General features: G+C 39.1%; 1 long non-coding RNA gene across 2 annotated transcripts; it reads right to left on the bottom strand.

Moving 5' to 3' along the window:
- Positions 1 to 465: 465 nt before the first annotated feature.
- LOC141630154 (uncharacterized) lies at positions 466 to 3,885 on the bottom strand. 2 transcript variants are annotated; one of them, XR_012537445.1, is made up of 5 exons: positions 3,774 to 3,885; positions 2,571 to 2,644; positions 2,390 to 2,456; positions 1,560 to 1,771; positions 466 to 600 (listed from the first exon to the last, which is right to left on the bottom strand). It is a non-coding gene; the product is annotated as an uncharacterized LOC141630154 (long non-coding RNA). The 2 variants fall into 2 exon arrangements; XR_012537444.1 differs by lacking the exon at positions 3,774 to 3,885 and adding an exon at positions 2,755 to 3,197.
- Positions 3,886 to 11,010: the final 7,125 nt, after the last annotated feature.

Genomic DNA, 11,010 nt, shown 5'->3' with positions numbered 1-11,010 from the left:
TTGTCTCTCCTTGATGCTTGGTCATTGAATTCGATCAATTTAGTCTCGTTTTGCCATGAAAATGCAAGATTCTTACTCCTTTCCTACCAAGGGATCAAAATCTCAAAGAATATGCAAAACAAAGAACTAAAGATAAGAAATGACCCAAATAAGCACTAAAAAGCATGGAAACAAGGCTAATTCGGGGGCTAAATATGCGCCAATTATGGTCACATCACCATACCTCTTTTAACTACTCCATTATTTATGCAATTGGTGTTGTAGTCCTATATTCTTGGAGATTTGGTTTTTGATGTCTCTTGGTTCAAACTATCCCGCGTAAATTAATAAGAAACTTTGAATAAGAAAATATAAATATAAATATAAATAAAGGGATATAAATATGAATATAAATATAAATACGGGATGTTATATTTACATTTATCCAAGCAATTTATAACATGCCATCAGATTTAGCAGCTTCGAGAGTTTTGGTTGCTTATACCCCAATTATATCCTTAGGAGGTAAGACCATGATAATGACCGTACCTAGAGATTGTTGTAGCAACAGATCCCTAAAAACGTTCCTTTTCCTCTTCTCCCTTTTCTGCCATGTAGCTTCTACAATAAAAAGGGAGCAAATTAGATCAACGTTTTAGATGGTGTACATTACGCCAACAAAAATTTACCTATTCATGACATGAACAACGAGCAAGATGTACAATGTATATAATACTTTCCATAATTAAACAGGATCCAAATTTTAGATTCAAATTTCAAACCACTAACCCTAACCGACACAAGTCGCACAAAGCCCTTTGAGCCTCGTCATATCAATGTGATCTAGCAACCATTTGAAATAGTACAGGACCCAAGCTAACAGTGTTGAATCCAAGTCTACATATTTTAACCAACTGCATATTAAAATATGATAGACCTATATCCCATCCTCAAAGATAATTACCCAAGATGTATTTAGAATATGATCGACTCATAGACCTCTATATCCAGCCTCAAAGACACAAAGATGTAACTTTTCACATTTGTTGAAGGAACCTTTACAAACTTCATTACATTTTATGAAACTTTATCTCTGCACGTACTAATGATAAAATATAAAATAAAATAAAAATAACTTTGAGTTAAACACTTCCACACAAACTGTAAGAATGCATGAGAGTATAAGATCTTATGGCTTCTATTTATAGCTCTAAGCTTCCAAAATATAATGTGAAAGTCACGAACTAAGTCAGACTAATTCTTTGTTTAGATAAAGGATTTGACGGTGAAGGGGAGGAAACCAAACTCCTTTGTTTGGTTAGCCAGTTGGTTTACAAGGATTTGAAAGGGAGAGAAAATGGATCCCTCCATCTCCCTCCCATGCCCTCCCCCCCCCTCAATGTGTATCCAAACAAAACGTAAATAAATTGAGGAATGCATGTTCGCAAGGACGCCAATTTTGGAACTAAATTTACAAGAGCAATAGCTTTAAAATAAAGCCCTTAAAAATTAGTGTTCAAGTGAATGGGAGATGGAGAGATAATTATAGTATAGTAATAGAACCACAAGATGCATCTTACCTACATGAGTGGAAGCTTCACCCAAGCCAGCAGAATCCCTGAAAAACTCTACATACTGATCATAAGAAGCAAGCATTCCCATGTTCAATACCACTGCTCTCACGATTGCAGGATTGCAAAAAAACAACCCTCATCAGAGATGATCTAGGAAAAGCATGGAATGCATTCTTGTATTGCCTCCATTGAGCAGCTGTTATTGAGCTCCTGTTTACCTACACAAGCATATAAGGAATCTTTTAAGAGTAAGTGTTCACATCATATTCGAGCCTCTATGTACTTCTCCGCTTAGTCCGACTATATTTTAATCAATTGAAAAACTTAATTTCTCATATAATCCCTAGTTAAGTACTAATAACATTTGGTACGAAACAACTAATAAACCCTTGCATTAAGCAACATTGTTATGATTACCTACAAGATCCCCATAACAGCAAATAATTGATGCCATAAGAAAGTTTAATTCAGCCGCAAGTAACATTCTAAATACCGGTTTTAAAAACTAAAGAAATTTTTTCAATAGTTATGAAAATCATCACTTTAAGTCATGTCTCTTTCCATTCTCCCCTCCTCCTCCTTCTACCTCCTCCTCCTCCTCCTCCTCCTCCTTCTCCTCCTCCTCCTCCTCCTTCTACCTCCTCCTCCTCCTCCTCCTCCTCCTCCTCCTCCCCTCACCATCATCATTATCCCTTCCCCTCCTCCCTCCTTATTTCTTTCCTCCTCCCACAGAAATGACAAGATCAAGAAAAATTTAACAGATGTAAAATGGTGGAGGAAAACTAAAAAAATGAAATGGAAGCATCAAATGCAGAATATAAAGTCCAACAACTTACATGAAAATTCAGGATCTTTGTCATGAGATTATAGTGACGAAGCTTCTTTGCCAGCATGTAAATGTAACTTAACCCATTTATAAAGAAGCCAAGTGCCAAAAATAAGCATAAATGTCAGCCAGGAATATGAAAATTAGAAACAGATGCAGCTGACAGCTAAATTTAAAATCAATAGTAACACCTCTATTTACATGCCTTGCCTTTAACATGATGTCTTTTAACATCGAGTCCATGTCCCACAACACTTGTTGCTACCTGCAAAGGACTACATTAGTATTTCATCAAATCAAAACCCATGTTTTTTCATCTGGATTTCACAAAATTCAGGATATATGCAATGATTAAAAAAGCCAAAAATGACCTACTTATCATCTTCGTCTTCAGAAGAATGGCGTGCCAGTCATTAAGCTAAATGTAGCATGATTAAATCACATACTGCAAAAAGTAACAGTAGTGAGACACATCATAAGATTATTCATGGATATTACCTCTCTCGTCATCTACGTTATTTGTTAGTCATATAACCATAGGGGCCAGGGAAAGGGAATAAGCAAGGGATTGGCAGTCAAACAAAAACCCAATCAATTCTTAATCTCAGCTTTAAAAATGCGCGGCTCTATCTCATGTTCCTGACTAACTCAACTTTTGGGTCTTCACCATCATATACCATTTTCCAGTGTCCCTCAGCTTTAGCTCCAGCTTACACACTGTTGCTCCACTGTCACAAATTCTAATTCTGACCATTTGGTGGTTGACATTAACTACCTAGAGAGCACAAATCTAAAGCTCTAATGACCAAAAACACCTTTTTTTTGTATAAATTGGTTATTAATGGAAGTTTAAAACATAACAAATCTACTCTAAACATGATAAGTACTCCCTCCTATTCTACATAACCTTCCCTCTTTCCTTTTTCATCTATTCACAATACCTTCCCTCTTTCCTTATTTTGTAAAGTTTTATACTTATTTTAATCACCTTACCTCACAACAATACCCCACAATACTCATACTTTATCTTATTTTAATCACCTTACCCCACAACAATACTTATTTTAATCACCTCACCCCACAATACCTTATCTCTTTCCAATTATTTCACCCCACCACAATACTTTAACTTATTTAATTCAACTACCTTTAATTTTCGTGCCACCAATGAATAAGGAAGGTTATCGGGAATAGGAGGGAGTATGATGGTGAAGATCAAAAAGGTGAGTTACACAAAGAATAAAACTCGATAGGTTTTAATATCTTGTTGTATCGCGTGCTCGTTATACATCCTGCTCAATCATCCTTAAATTACCTAATTAACTACTCTAAACATGGTCTAGGTGAAGCAAAAAGTAAAGAATTTGCAATAAAATACAATGGTGGCAACTTACCTCATTTTCAGCCGATAAATTTCTCTCTTTCCGTCTCCAATTGAAGACCAGCTGCAATAGAAGCATTGACTTGTTCAAGTTATTGGCAAATCCAAAAATAAAATGTTAGGCTAAGTTAATAAGGTTACTTCTACCTATCAAACCAACCTTAATAGTTATGACCTTTGTTCTTAAACTAAAAGATAATAGTGCTTTTCTTCCTTCAGTGACAACTACTTGTTCACCACTGTTCTCACCCAAACAAGTCACACCAAGAAGGTATCTCAAGGAGACCAAAAACATCTCGAAGAAAGAATCTGAATAACTTCTCTTTCTTTGTATGCGAATCCCCAAAATATAGAGATTAACATTTAATAAAAAGCTTCTACCCTTTTAACCCATCAACAATCCAGGTAATTATCGCAATCAAAGAACATCAATCGAATGCCATTACTTTAAAGAACTTATTCTGAGGAATTTAAAATAGAGAGATTGGAGAGTAAGCGAAACTGTACAGGAAGCTAAGATTGGGAACATATTCTAGAATTAGGACACATGAGAAAGTTAACCAGGTAGTTCAACACATTTCATTTTAATAACCATAGGACTTGAATTGTTTCTCACAGATCGGTTATCTGGTGTATTAGTCATTGATATTTCTCCAAAATCCTCACATATTCAGATTTCAGATTGATAAGCCAGCAGAAAAGTCCAACAAAAAAAATAGTTGATAGAGGTATCTGGAATTATACGAAAGAAGTGTCGTCAGGTTGTTGACACACGACAAGTCGCTAAAGACAAGGGTCAAAGAAACATAGCTAATACCCAATTGGTAAACAAACCAAACATTGAACAGTACATATGGTGTGGTTATAACTCGTCATCTAAAGTTACCAACCAAAACAATATTTATAACTTCACAAACTACTCTTACTAAAGAGGTAAGTAAAGGTCGGATCCCAAGGGATGGGTATTGATGTAGGATTCTCAATTGCAAATAGCTATGTCTAAGGGTGTCACAATTTGGGTTAAGGTAGGAGCTAAACTAAACTAATCAACAAGATGAATAAAAACAAAGTAAAGCAATTAAAGAGGTTGCAAACAATTGATTAAAGGCAATAAGGTGACATGGGTTTATAGGGGATTCATGGGAGTTGATCATACAAACATGTTTTCAACTAGATGCAAGCACTTATTATTGTGATGAGATCGAGTTAGTCTATATCTTACAATGTAACATCCCTAATTTCCGTAATATAATTCTTTAATTTATTTTCCCATATTTTATATTTTACTCTCCGGGAAAATATCCGTCTCTTGTCTTTTTAGCCCGTTGGGTTCGAAAACGGTGAAGACCCGCTCTTTCCTTGGGTCTCACGTGATTCTTGGTGTGGATGGGTAAGTTTTAGGCCTAAGCTTGAAATAAACCCATGAGCTTCTCTATAAATAAGAAGGGAAACCAAACCCTTGTAATTCTTTTCTCTTATTTCTCACAAAATCCTAAACCTGATTCTCGCTTCTCTCTTCTCCCTTGTGCCATGTGCCTCCACCCACACTAGGGTTTCATGCCACGCCTCCTTCCTCCTCCCTTCATCATCTTTCGTGCCTAGATGGATCATACCTCTTGGATCTATCTTTCCTCGTTGTGAGTTTTACGTCTTTCGCGTTGTTTTTATAGTTTTATAGTTTTATATCTACCGTTAGCGTTTTAATTGGGAACGTTTCCCTTTGGCACGTGTGGTGATTTAATAAAGGCGTGGAGACTGCACCTGGAGAGGACATCTACATCGTTGAAGACGATCTATAGGATTTTTCTGCTAAAAAGGTAACTAGGTGTTTTCTTTTAATTGTGTTTATGCCAATTGATGTAATTAATGTGATTTAATGATTGATTTGTATGATTGGTACATGTTTGATTATTTATTATCATGATTAGTTATGTTTTCGCATGTTTGTACTTGTTTTAATGCCTAATTATATATCATATGTTGCTTATGCATTAATTATGGGTGTCATGAGCGCAAATAGGGTTTATGAATAAACCCTAGTGGCGGCATGATAGGCGGCCAAGAGTGCTCTCCAAAGTTATAGCTAAAGCTAGTATAACCTTGATGATGATTCGAGTGTTATAGCTGAAGTTAGTGCAACTTTGGGTCGTTAATCTAGTTATGGCTGTTTAAGGTATAACCTTGGAAATATGAATCTAGGTTATAGCTGAAGCTACTATAACTTTGGACCACGAGTTATGGTTATAGCTGAGACTCATGTAACCCTGGGATTATGGCTCAAGGTTATGGTTGACGCTAGTATAACTTTGAGTTTCGTGTCAAGGTTATGGTTGAGGTAAGTATAACTTCAAGTCGTATATCTTGAAGTTATAGTCGAGGTTACTATAACCTCGCATCCAGAGTTCATGTTATGGTTAGGGTTACTATAACATTGAATGGTTAATGTTAAAGTTATAGCTGGAGTACTATAACATTTAATGGTTGATACTTGTTCACATGTTGTGTTGTGTTCAGTTATTTAATGACATTGTGTTTGCATATATCTTTGGTTACTCTTGTTCATGTGATAAGTGGGATAGTCAGTTATACCATCCTATGAGTTGAGTAGTGATGTTGCTCACAGATGTTAGTACAGTCAGTTATACTGTGCATTTGTGGTTTGCTAGTCTGTATAGATGACGGTAGTATCAGTTATATACTATCAGAATGACCTAACGTTGGTCTATGTTCGGGGGGGGGGGGGGTAGCAGAGGCAGTGGTTATACGCTCTGTTCACCGAGTGTCGTTCGGTTTACCGAGAGTCTGGCCAGGTCTTAGACATATAGGCAGTGGTTATACGCTCCACACAGCGGTGTCAGTGGTTATATGCTCCGTCAGCTAGAGTCAGTAGTTATACGCTTTGGCAAGTTAGAGGCAGTGGTTATACGCTCTAACGGGCGTTCACTCTATTCGCTATGCTTTGTTACTAGGTTTGTGCCTTCTGTTGCTGTGGATTGTGTGTTACCGTGTTTGCTATGCTTTAATGCTAGCTTTGTGCCTTAGGTTGTTGTGGGTCGTTTGTCGCTACTAGTCTTGTAAGTGTTCATGGTCTAGTGGTTGCATATGGACTAGGTTTGCATGTTTGCATCCGTTTAAGATTGATTAAGTTATGGTAAGCTATGTTGGGTTTTCATGAGTATACATGGTCTCGCATGTTTACGGGTTTTACATTTCAGTTGTTAATGATTGTTATTTATATTCAATTGTTGTAAACATGACTGGGAGAGCATCTAGTTACTCCCGACTGATTGTCGACCCCCTTTCTCAGGTTGTTTAGATTGTTGTTGACTGGATGATGCTTGCTTGAGGAATGTGCGAAGCGAGCTTAATAATAAATAGGAGATTACTTTTACGTTTTTAAGAACCCTTTGAATAATGTAATAGTTGTTTTGGATTTAGTAGCGAACCGGATTGGTCAGGTGTTTCCGCCACCTTGACCCTTTGATTAGTATCGTACTCTGATATTTAATTTATATAAGTTTTTCCTTTGTTTTATAATCCGGGTTGTTACAGTTGGTATCAGAGCGAACACGCTCCCAACTCTCGCTTAGTTGATGACTAAAATAAATGACCTAGTTAAGGAGTGAGAGTAAATGGGGGTAGAAACCAATAGGACTTGTTGGTTTTCTTATGTTAGTAGAGTGTATGAGTAGTTGTTTGGAGTAGTACTTAGGTTCTACCACTTATAACGATATTTTGTTCTTGCAGATGGTCCGCAACGAAAATGGTGAATCTGATGCAGATCGCATCAGGAGACTTGAGGCTACTTTGGCATATGGCCGAAGGTTTCACAAATCACCTCAACAACAACAATAACAACAACAACCATCCGCATCAGACTGTGTTTGATCGCTTTGCTCGTCACTATCCTCTGACTTATGATGGTGCAAATGATCCTACTGCTTTGGAGGCTTGGATTCGAGAGATCGAGAAGCTGTTCCTCGCTACTGGATGTCCCGAGGATCAGAAGGTGGATATCACCACCTATTATCTGAAGGACGAGGCCGACAACTGGTGCGCTCTTGCTAGAGCTGGTATGGAAGTTCAGCCAGGATATGGTTGGGCTGTTTTCTCCGAGGCACTAAAGAAGAGGTTTTATCCCGAGGATATGCGTTGGCAGAAGGAGCAGGAGTTCCTTCGTTTGCAGCAGGGTTCCATGACCTTTGAGAAGTACACTAACAAGTTCGTGAAGCTGTCACATTTCGTTACTTCTGTGGCTATGGACGAGGTTTCAAGGACTCGTCGCTTTGAGAAGAATCTAGCTCCTAAAGTCCGAACTGCTGTGTCTGGTATTCCTTCAACTTCTTTTAAGCAGGCTTATGAACATGCTCTTAGTATCTATGATTAAGTTCTTGCTACCAAGGCTGAGGAGAGTGCAAAGAGTAAGTTTATGAAGAGACCTTATGTTGCTCCCAGTGCTTCCCAGAAGAAATAGAAGTATGAGGCTCGTCCGTATTCTCCACATGATCAGGATCAAGCCAAGAAGGATATGGTTTACTTCAGATGCGGGAAAGCTTACCACCCGGGTACGAGTTGTGCTCCTGGTACTCCTATCACATGCTTCACGTGCAAAGCTCCGGGACACAAGGCTGTTGATTGTCCCCAGAAACCAAAGACAGAAGCGCCGAAGGTTGATGCTCCGAAGACTGGTCGTGTGTTCGTTATGAGCCGTGTTGAGGCAGATGCTAATCCAGATTTAGTTACGGGTACCTTTCTCGTTCACTCTTTATCTGCTTTTGTTGTTTTTGATACGGGTGCGTCGATGTCTTTCGTATCCGAATCCTTTTCCGTCCGTGCTGGACTCTCTTCCTCATCATCCGTTCATACCTCTATATCCCTCCCTACGGGCGAGATTATTTCTTGCTCCGTTCTTTTCAAAGACGTACCTGTCAGTATCGCAGGGGCGATCCTTCCTGCCGATCTCGTCCAATTCAAACTCGGAGATTTTAAGGTGATTTTGGGTATGGACTGGTTATCTCGTTATGATGCTAGATTCCTATGTCGTGATCAGAAGATCGTTCTTAAGAGTCCTACAAGTTAAAGGGTTTCTTATCAAGGTGTTAGAGTTACACCTACGGTCAAGTGGGTTTCTGCGATGAAGATGGTTAACATGGGTTAAAAGGGTCATCAAATCTATTTGTGCTGTGTTCAGGGCATTTCAGTTGAGCCTAAGTTAGAGGATATCCCTGTGGTTAAGGAGTTTCCCGATATCTTTCCTGAGGATCTACCTGATATTCCTCCTAAGCGAGATGTAGAGTTCTCGATTGAGTTGCTACCTGGAACTGGTCCTATTTCGAAAGCTCCGTATCGTATGGCACCAGCTGAGTTACAGGAACTCAAGAAGCAACTTTAGGAGATGATCGATAAGGGTTTTATCCGACCGAGTGCTTCACCATGGGGTGTGCCTGTTTTGTTCGTCAAGAAGAAGGATGGTAGTATGCGGTTGTGCATTGACTACCGTGAGCTGAACAAGGTTACTATCAAGAATAAGTATCCTTTGCCGAGTATCGAGGATTTGTTTGATCAGCCCCGTGGTTCGAGTGTGTTCTCTAAGATCGATCTGAGGTCAGGTTACCATCAGATTCCAGTTAGGAAAGAGGACATTCCTAAGAATGCTTTTCGTTCGAGGTATGGCCACTATGAGTTCGTGGTGATGCCGTTCAGGTTGACGAATGCACCTACCATTTTCATGGATCAGATGAAGGCACTTGAAGCGAGTATTTGGATAAGTGTGTCGTGGTGTTCATAGACGACATACTGATTTACTCGAGAAATGAGGCTGAGCACGTGCGTCATCTTCATGTTGTATTGGAGACTCTGCGTAAGCAGAAATGGTATGCTAAGTTCTCGAAGTGCGAGTTTTGGTTAAAGGAGGTTACCTTCTTGGGTCATGTGATATCTGGCGATGGAGTTATGATTGATCCGTCGAAGATTCGAGCTGTGGTTGAGTGGGAAAGTCCGAAGAATGTGAACGAGATTCGGAGTTTCCTTGGTTTAGCTGGGTATTATCGTCGGTTTGTTCATGACTTCTTGTAGATACCTTATTTCTGCACCGCCCGCAAGCCACCCGATGTTGATTGGGCCGCATGTTTGGTACACGGAACGATTTATGACAGTTGGTAAGTATATCGTCAAATGATCGCTCAAACACTTGTGTCTACCTCATAGTCGCCATCTACGCGCCGATACGGTCGTTTTGGCAGTAATTAGAGTACATTTGGAGTCCGGGTCAAAAAATTTCTTCATTTTCTAATAACCGTTTAAAATGCCGAGTCAGAATGTTCTGGAACGTTCCGGATATTTCTATTCCATATATTTTCCAATATTTTGATCTTTGGTAACATATATCCCGAGATTATCATATAAAATATTAAGGAAATAATATTAATCCGCCATTCCATAATAGAAACGCGGAAATCTTTCTTCCGCGGGAGGAAACCACTGCGGAAAAGACGCAGCAGGTGCTGCGCCTCTTCCAAGAAACGCAGTGCTTGCTGCGCCTCTTCCTCAGTCCCTTTCTGCGTATTTTTCGTATCTTTTCGAGATTCACTTCCAAAGTTTCTTCGAAAACCCTAATTTGCTCCGTGTGATTAGTATAAATAGAGACCTTCGGTCTCACATATTTCTCACGCGAGTGTCCGCCCTTCTCTTCTCCCTTTGCATTCTAGACCACGTTCTTACTTTTTGGCGTCTACGTGCTTTAACTTTCGACCACGTAAGCTCGGATCCTTCTGAGTACCAGCCTCGTTTTGCATGACCGACCAATTTGACCAACTCCACAATCAATCAACTTAATCAATCTGTTTATTTTCCTCCTAGAGGGCACTTTCGTCGTACATTCGAGTCAAGCATCACTAAACATTAACTTAGTCAATCTCGCTTCGTCAAACATGTAAGTCTGAGGGTGTAAATCCTTCTCTTTAAATTATTGTTCTTTATTTATTGTAATCATAATTGTAGGATTTATGTCGAAAATATGTTTAAAACCGATTTGTAAAACCATGTCGCAAAACCCTTTTCACGGATTATCAGAAGACAACCGTCGAGAAAGGATGCAGAAACTACTGCGCCTCTTCGAAGGGACGCAGCACCTGTTGCGCCTCTTCGTGAGGCTGCCGCAGTTCCTGCTTCCTTTCTTCTTCCTTCGTCTTTTGTTCGTCCTATTGTTTTTTGTTTTGTCTTCAATTGTTCATTGTTCTTTAGCACGACAA

The sequence above is a fragment of the Silene latifolia genome, chromosome 2 (assembly GCF_048544455.1).
Source record: "Silene latifolia isolate original U9 population chromosome 2, ASM4854445v1, whole genome shotgun sequence".
NCBI classification, from domain to species: Eukaryota; Viridiplantae; Streptophyta; class Magnoliopsida; order Caryophyllales; family Caryophyllaceae; genus Silene; species Silene latifolia.
Note: the sequence above shows the minus strand (reverse complement) of the source record. Positions and strands in the feature narration are given on the sequence as shown.